The sequence below is a fragment of the Sorex fumeus genome, unplaced genomic scaffold (genome assembly GCF_029834395.1).
Source record: "Sorex fumeus unplaced genomic scaffold, SorFum_2.1 ptg000128l, whole genome shotgun sequence".
Lineage (NCBI taxonomy): Eukaryota > Metazoa > Chordata > Mammalia > Eulipotyphla > Soricidae > Sorex > Sorex fumeus.
This window is the reverse complement of record NW_026606185.1, coordinates 58,354,388-58,366,743: the sequence shown is the minus strand read 5'-3', so window position 1 is coordinate 58,366,743 and position 12,356 is coordinate 58,354,388. Positions and strand designations below refer to the sequence as shown.

Genomic DNA, 12,356 nt, shown 5'->3' with positions numbered 1-12,356 from the left:
AATAAAATTAATAGGAGACGTTCAGTGACCACAATTCAGACAAGTTAGAAATAAGGGCTGAGGGGGCTAGAGCGATAGCACAGCGGGTAGGGCGTTTGCCTTGCACGTGGCCAACCCGGGTTCAATTCCCAGCATCCCATATGGTCCCCTGAGCACCACCAGGAGTAACTACTGAGTGCAGAGACAGGAGTAACCCCTGTGCATCGCCGGGTGTGACCCAAAAAGCAAAAAGAAAAAAAAAAAAGAAAAAAAAGAAGGACTGAGATGATCCAAGAGGGTCCCATAGAAGACAGAAGTTTGTTAGCAGATCACAGGGGTCACAAGAGTTTCCTATAGGCTTAACAGATGAGAAAACCAAAGAAAGTTCCCTGCAGTGATTTATTTTTCTGCCCAAGATTTTCAAGTGACATAAAACAATATGTATTGACCCCGCAATACCACTTCTAGGAATATATCCAGAGGGTGCAAAAAAATACAGTAGAAACGACATCTGCACCTGTATGTTCATTGCAACACTGTTCACAATAGCCAGAATCTGGAAACAACCCAAGTGCCCAAGAACAGACGACTGGTCAAAGAAATTTTGGTACATCTACACAATGGAACACTATGCAGTTTCTAGGAAAGATGAAGTTATGTAATTTGCTTATAAGTGGATGGTTATGGAGAGTATCATGCTAAGTGAAATTAGATAGAGAAGAATAGACATAGAATGACTGCACTCATTTGTGAAATATAAAATAACACAAAATGAGACTGACACTCAAGTACAGTAGACACAAGGGCCAGGAATATTGCTCCAAAGACTTCCTCATGAGCGGGGGGAGAAGGCAGCTGGGATAGAGAAGGGATCACTAAGTCAATGATGGTTGGAGGGATCGCTTGGGATGGGCGATATGTGCTGAAAGTAGTTAAAGGACCGAACGTGAGAACCTCTCAGTATCTATATTGCAAACCACAATGACCATAATGCCCCAAAGTAGAGAGAGAGTATGGGGGGAAATTGTCTGCCCTAGAGGCAGAGGAGAATGTTGGAAGGTTGGGGGGATACTGGGAACACTGGTGGTGGGGAATGTTAAGCCTGAGCACTGCTGGAGGGATGAGTGTTCAATCATTGTATGACTGAAGCTCAAACATGAAAGTTTTGTAACTGTATCTCACGCTGACTCAATTTAAAGAATTATATCTATAATTGTATACCCTTAAGGCTGCCCTGAACAATTTTCAGGAACACTTAAAAGAACAGTCACTTTCTGTGAACGAAATTAGTTGGATGGTGGAGAAACAGTACGGCAGGGAGGGCACTTGCCTTGCACACACCAACACAGGTTTGATCCCCGGCACCAGGTGAGAAGGGACCCTGAGCACAGGGGCAGGAATAGACTCTCACCACCCGGTATGTTCCCCAAAAAACTGAAATGAGTTTGACCGCCATAGTCTTATTCCTAGAAAAGACTTATTTCATTTCTCTTTTTTTTTTCTGAATTTTTTGGGGGGCGGGTAGGAGGGTGGAGGGGTAGGGGGTACTGCTTGCTGTGCTCAGGAGACCTTATCATGACAGAAACTCAAAATGCAACCCCTGTGCTCCACCATCCCAGTCACATTCCCAAAGCCTTTTCTTTAAGCTCCTGCCATTCTTGAAACAAATGCATGGATGGCTTTCATCGATTTGATTACCCACCCACTAAAAAAAAAAAAAAACACAAACATTATTATTTTGCTACCATTAAAAGGGACAGACCTAAAGAAGAGATTGTGAGCTCACTTTCTATTACTAAAACTACACGTCATGCTCACCATTTCGCTATCGTGACATCAACAAATGCTGTCTGCCACCGTCCTGTTTTGGTACTGGGGAAGGAAAGGAAGCACTGATGTTAACCAGTGTGGTTTGCCCTGACCCTCACTGAACACACAGGCAACAGTGACTTCCTCAAAAAGAGACCCTGGAAGGAGTTCCTTTTTTCATGGCATCAGTGTTCAGTTTTAAACTCAGCTCCTCAAAGAGAAGATTTCTCTTGATTAAGTAAATTCACAGCATGGAACGCAATATGGCGAGAACTGGAAAGAAAACGCTTTCCTCTAGATATCTGAGGACTCGTGTCCAATGCATGCCGCCTGGCTGACAGAGATGCAGATCACAGAGGTTCGGAGCTCAGGAATGCATGTGCTACAGGGAGATGGGCTGGCTCTGAGGCAATAGCAAAGAACATTCTGGCATCCAAGGCCCAGGGCACCTGAAGGAAGAAACCTGACAGAACAAAGCATCTCATAGCTACAAGGGGATGCGGGTGTAGTTCACACCACTGGGAAAGACATCGATTTCGAACACAGCTTCTCCGGAGGCTACAAGGATGACAAGATTCAGGATGAAATCAGTCCCCACTGCTTCACAGACCAAGAGCAGCCAGCCACGGGGTTTGGACAAGGAGCTCTGGCTCAGGTGACCAAGGGTCTGAGCAAGGCCTGTGGTGTCTCACCAGAGTGATTCAAACAACAAAATGTCTGGGCTTTCGTTTGAGACCAGATACTGGAAGCCAAGGTGTGGAAAGGGTTGGAAAGTGAAGGGTTTGTCCCGCCCTTTCCTGTGGCTCACGGAAGTCAGCTTCACGCTCCTGGTTTTCCCTGTAGAGGCATGTCTCCAAATGTCCCCCATTCCATATGGACATCGGCCATCCCTGATCAGAGCCTGCCACAATGACCCCAGTTGATGGGCCATCTGTGAACCAAGCCAAATCCCGAGGTACTGGAGGTTAGAACTTGAAAAGCAGATGAATTTTAGGAAAACATGATTCAACCCACCACCACTGTTCTGTCAAAGAAACATGACCTCAAACTAATGAATCACCCAGGAAGTGATTCTCCCTTAGGAAACAGTGGTAAAAAGCATCACTGTATCTTTTCGGGGGGCATGAAAATTCACTGCTGTGGATATAATGAGAGTGGAACCATAGGAAAGCTAACCAAATGTGAAATAAAGGACCACAGGGCTTACAATGCTTGCCTGCCACTCTACTATGCAACACCTCTAAGAAGGTATCCCATATGGTCCCAGAGCACTGCCAGAAGTAATTCCTGAGCATTGCTGGATGTGGCCCAAAACCAAAAAATGTTTGAAAAGAGAGAACCACAGCAAAATTAATTAAGTGATTAATCTGATACAGCTTTAACTTTAAGGGATATTAAATCAAATTATAACTCTACAAACTATTATGTATGTGCTCATATTTTGCATATTAATAATACATTAAAGGAAAATGCTAGCTTCTAAACCTTAGCGTTATAAATAGATATGTTCTAAGACCTGATGCTTCCTAAAACAGAATACTAGAAACAGTCCATTTTCACTCCTGATTCTACCAAAATCTAACTCTAAATTACATTTAGGTACTGGCAAACCAAAATGTTAATAAAATTTTGGAGTCAAGGCCTGGAGGAAGAGCTCAAGGGACTGGAATGAAGACTTTGCCCCGGAGGTGGGTGGGAGTCCCTGGGACCACATGGCCCCCTAAGCACTGCCAGGAGCAACCCCCAGCACAGAGCTGGCAGTAGCGCACCCAGCCCCCACAACAGCATACTTGGCGTGGTGCCCAAACAAAACATGAGACTTCGGAGTCCAATTTCAGGAGCTCACGAGTAGGGTACGAAGGCGGCCAACCGGGTTGGATCCCAGTCATCCCATATGCTCCCCCAAGACCCACCAGTAATGATCCCTGAACGCGGAGCCAGGAGCACAGCCAGGTATGGCCCAAAACCAAAAGAAAAAACAAGAGTTCTAGGTTCTACTGCTCATATAATCATGCGTGCCATGACTTTCATGTCATTTCCAAAGCTTAGTTATGGCATCGAGAGTTATTCTGTAGGGCCACACAGAGAGTACAGCAGAGAAGGCGCCCACCTTGCTCACAGCCCTTTGGGGTTCAATCCCCAGCACTGCATATGTGCCCTCAAGACCTACCAGGAATGATCCTTAAGTGTAGACCAGAAACCCAGAATACTGCCAGACAATGTCCCCAAACCAAAACAACAACAACAAAGACTTATTTGTAAAATTAGCTTTTTTTTTTTTTAATTTTTGTTAGTGAGACACCATGAGGTACAGTTGTAGACTTACAAATTTTTGTGCTTGGGTTTCAGTTATACAATGATTGGGTACCCATCCCTCCACCAGTGCCCATTCCCCACCTCCAATGCTCAGAGCATCCCTCCCCCCATCCCCCATCCCACCCCATCTCTGTATCAGGGCATTCCCTTTTGTTCTCTCTCTCCTTTTGAGTGCTGTCAGGCATTGAGTGGCAATCATGTTCAGTCTATAGTCTATTTTCAGCATGCATCGTTCATCCTTGGAGGATCCTCCCAACACCCTTCACTTGGTGCTCCCCTCTCTATCTGAGCTGCCTTCTCAGAGCATGTGCGGCTGGCCTCCAAGCCATGGAGTGAACCTTCTGGTACTTATCTCGGCTATTCTTGGGCTTTAGGCTCCCAATTTGTAACTTTATATTTCCCAGATGAATGCAATCTTTCTGTGTCTGTCCCTCTCTTTCTGACTTTGAATCATGTTTATTTTATTTTATTTATTTATTTATTTATTTTTTGCTTTTTGGGTCACACCCGGCGATGCTCAGGGGTTATTCCTGGCTCATGCACTCAGGAATTGCTCCTGGCAGTGCTCAGGGGACCATATGGGGTGCTAGGAATCGAACCTGTGTTGGCCATGTTGACTGCGTGCAAGGCAAACGCCCTACTTGCTGTGCTATCACTCCAGCCCCTTGAATCATGTTTAACTTGAAAAAAAATATCAAATCATAAAGAGCAGGAATCTGGGGTCAAGAGAAATAGTACAGTGGGTAGGGAGCTTGTCTTGCAGGCAGCTGACCTGTATTCAATTCCTAGCACCCCATATGGTCCCCTGTGCCTGCCCGGAGTAGTAATTCCTAAGCACAGAGCCAGGAGTAATCCCTGAGCATTGCCAGATGTGGCCAAAGAATAAAAATTAAAAAATGAACAAGTCATCACTTTTTTATACTTTAATTTCCTATATTACGTTAACTTCTTATAGTTAAGTTCGCCTAATTTTACCTTCACACTCAGCCAAACACAAAAATAAAACTGTACTTGGGTCAGCAACCACAAAGATAATGACTGAAAGAACACTGAACTTAGAATGGAAAGATCTATATGCAAATCTCGGCTCTTGTATAGAATCCTCTAGAAGTCACTCCTATGGGCCTCAGCTTCTCCATCTGGAAAAGATGGCCAACTGCACACTCTTGCACCCCTGCTGAGCTAGCTGCTAGGACCTGGCACTCTTAGAAGGTTTCAAAAAGATTAAGAGAAACCATACAAGAAACGCAACTGGTAGCTAGCAACAGCAGAGGCTCAGTAAGTACCCAGTTAAAAAACAGAAAGACAGGGGTCAGAGTGAAGTACAGCGCGTAGCACCTTTGCCTCACACATGATCATCCCAGTTCAATTCCTGGCATCCCATCTGGTCACCTGAATGCTACTAGGAGTGAATCCTGCATGCAGAGTCAGGAGTAAGCCCTGAGCACCATCAGGTGTGGTACAAAAACCTACCTAAACTAAAAATACAGGGCTGGAAAGAAAGATAGTATAGTGGGTAGGGTCTGTTTTGCATACAGCCAACCTGGGTTCGATCCCCAGCATCCCCTAAACCCCACCCTCCCAGCACCACCAGGAGTGATTCCTGAGTGCAGAGCCAGGAGTAGCCCTCTGAGCATCACCAGGTGTGGCCCAAAAACTTTTTAAAAAACACAGGATTGGAGAGATAGTACCAGCAGTAAGGCACTTGCTGTGCATGCAGTTAACCCCAGTCCGAATCTCTAGCACTGTAAATAGTCCCCTGAGCACCCCCAGGGGTTACTTCAAGCACAAGTCAAGAGTAGCCCATGAGCACTGCCAGGTATGGCCCCAAATCCTCCCCTTTCAAAACAAAATAGAGATTTTTGCCACTTCACATTCTTCTTCCCCATTTGCTGCTTCTTCCAGTGCTGTCCCATAATACTTAGTGAGGTTGGACTTTTCAACAGGGCAATAACTTTTGCTTACATTCTGCCAACAGTATAAAAGTGTTATTGTTCATGCTTGTCAAACAATTATTGGCCAATATATCAACTCCACTCTACATAACTTTATTAAGAAGAGTATTACACATTCCTAGCCTAAAAATGAAAGCTTTAGAGATCAAACAAAAGTTGGCATTAGACACAAGTTGAAAAAAATGTTACATGGATTTAAATACAGGACTTATGTATTTGAAGGCCCTCCAAAGATAAAAGAAAAAATTGTTTTTGCTTTTGTTTGGGGGCAACATTTAGTGGCACTCAATGCTACTCCTGGTTCAGTGCCCAGGAGTTACTCCTGGTCATGCTCAGAAACACGACATGCCGTACCACGGATCAAACCCAGACCTTCTGTATGTGAAGAAGCATACACTCAATCCATTGAGTTTTCTCTCTAGCCCAGAAAAATAAAGCATTTTTTTTTATGGGGCAAAAGCCTTTTTCACAGCAGGTAGGTGCTTGCTATGCAATCCATCCACCCAGGTTTGATCCCCCACATCCAATATGAACTTGGTTCCCTGAGCACTGCGAGAGTGATTTCTGAGTGGAGAACCAGAAGTAACAAAAACGAAAAGAAGATGGATGGAAGAAAGGAAGGAAGGAGGGAGGGAGGGAGGGAAGGAGAGAAGGAAGGAAGGAAGGAAGGAAGGAAGGAAGGAAGGAAGGAAGGAAGGAAGGAGAAAAGAAAAGAAAAAAAGCAGTTTTAGATAGCAAAAACTCCTCTACAGAAAGGAGAGGCACTACAACACACTAAATTATCCCATACTTGATCAGAATTTACTAACTACAGGTTCGGGGAAGTTCTGCTCAAGACCAGGCTTCACATGGTCTTGAGCAGAACCAGATGGTAACAGACTTCGCAGCCCTACAAGTAGAGATCTAAGTGGAGAAGCAAAACGCTAAATCTGCTGGCAATAGCAGACACCGAGATTGACACAGAAAGAAGACAAATACACCATTGGGTGCCCTGGCCTGGGCACACAATCATCAGCTTAGCCATAATGGCGACAGTTCTAAAAGTAAAAGAGAGAAGATGTTACAGAAAAAAGCCACTAAATCATGGCATTTGAGGAAGCAAGGGAGGGCAGAGGGAAAAAGATAACAAAAACAACTGTTTCTTTCCTAGCAGAGTGATTGAGGAAGAGATAAAAGAAAGAACTGATACTAGAGAGGAACCAAGGCATAACCAGGATCAAAAAAAAAAAATCGTGTTTCACTAAAAATAAAAAATAAATTAAAAAAATAAATAATCACATCCAAGGCAATATTTTTTAAAAAGGGCACCAGACAGAGAACTGAACAAAGATGAAGTGCCTGTAGGAACAGCAAAAATACAGTCACCTTTGGTCCATTTCAGTAAATCCAGTCGTGGTGGAATGGACAAATCCCTGCTTCACATGCAGGTGGAATCTCCACCAGGTGTGACTCTTGTATTAAAATGAGGGGACACGCTGGACACTGGGGTCACCTTGGCACCACCCAGGGGAGCACGCCTGCTTCCTCTCAGCCCCACCCCGACCTCTATTCCTTGGAGATGCTGTTAGGGGCACACTCGATACGGGGTGGGGTAGGGTCCAGACACTGTCCTAGTCCCAGCAAGTACGTTGCCCCCAAGGCACCCTGACCCCCCACCCCTTAACTAGCAGGCTCTTTTTGCTCGCTCTGTGCACATTTCCACGTGTCAGAAAACTTCACTTCCCAGTCATTCTGGTGAATCTGAGTATACCACTCAGAACTGGAGTAGGGATGAATAAAATGATCAGGGCTGGAGCGATAGTACAGCGCGTAGGGCATTTGCCTTGAACGAGGCCGACCTGGGTTCGACTCCCAGCATCCCATAGGGTCCCTTGAGCACCGCCAGGAATAATTACTGAGTGCAGAGTTGGGAGTAACCCCTGTGCATCGCCAGGTGTGACCCAAAAAGCAAAAAAAAAAAAAAAAAAAAAAAAAAGAATAAAATGATCAGATATCTGGACCAAGGGTATGGCAGGAGACATGACTACGAGCAAGGCAGGAAGAGTGTCTGGCCACCAGCATGACATGGCCCACCAAGTAGTCAGGATACCCCCTTAGCATTGTGGCTAGAGCCCCTGAGCACTCTCGGGTTTGTTCGGCCCCCCCCCACCACACACACACACACACACACACACACACACACACACACACACTATCACTGTCACTGTCCTCCCGTTGTTCATCAACTTGCTCAAGCAGGCCCAGTAATGTCTCCATTGTGACACTTGTTACTGTGTTTGGCATATTGAATACATCACGAGGAGCTTGCCAGGCTTTGCCATGTGGGCGAGATACTCTCGGTAGCTTGCCAGGCTCTCCAAGAGGGGCAGAGGAATTGAACCTGGGGCTCCATGGCATAGGGGAGAAGGTGACTGGAGTAGGGCTAAGAAGTATCAAAAAGGGTGAGGCAGGGGCCGGAGCGATAGCACAGCGGGGAGGGCGTTTGCCTTGCAGGAGGCCGACCCGAGTTCAATCCCCTGCATCCCATATGGTCCCCCGAGCACCACCAGGAATAATTCCTGAGTGCAGAGCCTGAGCATCACTGGGTATGACCCAAAAGCAAATAAATAAGTAAACAAACAAATAAATTAATTAAAAGGGTGAGACAGAGGCAGGATGACAGAAGGGACAAGTGGAGATTTTCTCCAGGAATAAAGAGAGGGCATAAGACCCCAGCTGCTGGGCTACCAGCCCTGCGGAGCCTGCCCCAGCCCAGGCAGAGACACGCCCCATCAAAGCTCCTGCCTGGCCCCCTCCAGTGAGAGCTGAGACATGACTCATCAGATTCTGAATAAAAAGACCAGCCCCCTCTGTCAAGGCAGAACTGCTCTGAGCCTTCATTCCCCTCATGGCTCATCTCCTCCTTCTGCTCCCCCAAACCACTTCCCTTCGCTCGGTGTTAACACCAACAGCGCTCCCTAATAAACCTAATAAACCGGCTGCAAAGCTGCATCTCAGATCTGCTCTCCAGGGAACCCAAACTGTAAGAATAAATGTCACTGGTTAGTTGTTTTTATTTTTTTAATACAAGTTTATAATTACATTATACTATTTTTATATGTTTGAAAATGTCTCTGATTTATAGAGGCTACTTGGAAAGAACGTTAATGGCCATCAATCGGGGATTACTTGAATATGATGGTCTAATAAAGAAACACAGCCGCAGGAGATAGGAAATCACCTCTAATAAAGACAGGGGAAGAAAAAGGTAGTGTGAAACACACTGGGTTGGGTCTTTAAGAAGTAGGGTATATATGTATCTACAGAAATACACACTCCGCCTGCACACTCAGAAAACATTTAGAATAGGGACCAAAGAGATAGTACAGTGGGTAGGGTGCTGTCTTGCATGTAGCTGACCAAAGTTTAATCCTCAGCAACCCAGAAGGTTCCCTAAGCACCAGCAGGAGTGATTCCTGGATAGAGAGCCAGGAGTAACCCCTGAGCACAGTCAGGTGGAATGCAAAAACTAAAAAAATTTAAAAAAGAATATTTAGACTAATTCTAAATATTAGTCTGGGGATAAGATCATGGTTTTGGAACAGGGCTAGCAGGCATGAGGGTCTGGGTTCAATCCCCAGCACCGCCAAGGAAAAGAAAAAAAAAAGCAAAAATATATTATTTCTAGAATGACCCCAAATGCCCATTACCACCCCAACAACAGAACAAATTCCAATGCTTCACATGCAGGAGCCTTGGGTTGGATCCTGGTGCCACAAGGTGGGGACAGCAAGGGCTGCTCACAGCCCCTGGGCACTGCTGGGTGTGGCCCCAAACAAACAAGCAACCATCCAGGCTGGAAAGCTTATCTTTAAGGAGAGAGAATAAGAGAAAACTGCACACAGATCCAGACAGCAAAGCTTATCTCTAAAGTAAGAGAAGAGAAAGAGCCAGATTGGGTAAAAAAAAAAAAAATCCACTTCTTATGATAAATCTTTGGTCTTCAGGTTTTTCTCCCACCTTGAGCAATTTCACTAAATTCCAAAAGGCAGTTTCATAAGCCAGGACATAAAGTGGTCCTTTTGCTTTAAAGGTGTGCATTTTAACAAGAGGCTGGCCCCAAAGAGAGCCCCAGAGGCAGAACACAGTGTGCAAGCAGAAGCCTGGGCACCTCACGGGGCTCCCCAGCACAAGCAGGAGGGACCCCAGGGAACCGGAGGGAACAGCCAGGAGATGAGATAAATAAGAATTCAGAGCTAAGAACCTGTGAACTCAGGGACCCGGGGTGAAGCCCAGAAACAAGGCATGAGGCCTTGAGTTTGTGAGGTCCTGGATTTTACTCTCAGCACAGTAAAATAATATACTTTAAAAAGTTAAAACCAGGGACTGGAGTGATAGCACAGCAGGTAGGGCGTTTGCCTTGCACGCAGCCAACCTGGGTTCAATTCCCAGCATCCCATATGGTTCCCTGAGCACTGCCAGGAATAATTCCTGAGTGCAGAGCCAGGAGTAACCCCTGAGCATCGCTGGGTGTGACCCCAAAAGCAAACAACAACAACAACAACAAAATAAATAAATAAAATAAAAAGTGAAAACCAGGGGCTGGAGCAATAGTACAGTGGGTAGGGTGTTTACCTTGTACACAGCTGACCTGAGTTCGAATCCCAGCATCCCATATGATCCCCCGAGCACTGCCAGGAGTAATTCCTGAGTGCAGAGTTAGGAGTAACCCCTGAGCACCACCAGGTATGAAACAAAAAGCAAAAAAAAAAAAAAAGTTAAAACCAGGCTGGAGATAGTATAAGAGGGTAGGGTGTTTGCCTTGCACACGGCTGACCCGGGTTTGATCCCCAGCATCCCTTATGTGCCCCTCCCCACCCCCAAGCACCGCCAGGAGTGATTCCTGAGTGCAGAGCCAGAAGTAACCCCTGAGCATCGCTGGGTGTAACCCAAAAAGCAAAAAAAAAAAAAAAAAAAAAAAAAATTAAAAAATTAAAAAATAAAAACCAACAAACTTCTAGGTCAGAGCTTCTGAGTATGTTAAGAATGTTTCTCTTATCTTGTCCTTCCCAAAAAAAACCTAGCGTAGAGGACAGTAGGTCAACCAAGGGGAGACTGCACTGACCACCCCACACAACTGCCTACTCCTTGCCCTTCCGAAAACAGACTCCCCAGTCTGCTCCGTGCCTCGCTACCTCCTGTCATCACGGAGGAGAGCTGCTTCTCTGGGACTGCTTCCCCCAGTCCCCAGGTTGCCTTCTCTGGCCAGAAGCGGCCCGGCCCTCCCCAGCAGCAGCAGGACACACACAACGCGGAGCTTCAGGAAACGCTAAAAACTGAACAAGAATTTCTTTGGAGGGCCAGAAAGACAGTATGGCGAGTGTGAGGCGTTTGCCTTGCTGCCCACTAGTCCCCAGTTCAATCCCAGACTCCCAAAACTGCCAAGAGTGACCCCTGAGCACAGAGCGAGGGATAGCTAGGAGCCACCACCATCTGTGCCCCAAAACTGTCCCCGACAAAAAAACTAAAACTGGAGGTGGGGGTTTGGGGCGGAGCACTTCCATCAGAGCTCAGGGCTTACTCCTGTCTCTGTCCTCAAGGATCACTCCTACTGGGCTCAAGGGAATACATGGGGTGCCAGGGATCAAACTGGGTCGGCTGCATGCAAAGTAAGTGCCCTACCCACTAATGCTATATCTCCAGTACCGTTCCCCCTCCCCCCAAAAATTTTTTAAAGACTTTTCTCTTTAGCCTCTCATCTCTTCGAGCCAGCTCCTCTTGCTGTAAGCACTCTCCCAAACCTCTGATTCCCCATTTCAAACTTGTTTTCACTACAGTTCCTACATCCTGGCACCTAACGTGCCTCTCTTTGTGGGGCTGTCTAGGGCTTCATCTTTTCCGCTCAAAGCTGTGGATTCCCCACAGGTAAAACCAGCTCATCTGTGTGAGCTTCGACCTCTGTAATTTAATCAAAGCCCCTGCATTCCACTGGGATTCAAGGTGGTTTACCAGCACCCAGAGTAGTTATTGACTTTCACAGATGGTCAATATGCACTTACAAACTGAATCAACAGAACACAACACAACTAGCATTTATTAAGCTCTCGCTGGAGCCCAAGCAAGACGGCGGGGAAGAGCAAGATCATCTTTTTCTGCTCAGTTCGACTCCTCCTGGGCCCTCTGAAGGATCTCAGTCCCTTCATTATTCTCTCACTGTCTACCATTTTAAGCTCTTTCCACTAAATTAGCCTTTTTCTTCAATCACATTTGCATCTCATAACTCTTTCTCTCCGCTCTCCAACCTCAAGTCCTTAACTC

General features: G+C 46.0%; 1 protein-coding gene across 1 annotated transcript in view; it reads right to left on the bottom strand.

The window, feature by feature from the left end:
* The window catches only part of WDR7 (WD repeat domain 7), a 352,939-nt gene that overhangs the window by 327,248 nt on the left and 13,335 nt on the right, over positions 1-12,356 (bottom strand). The window lies entirely within an intron of this gene.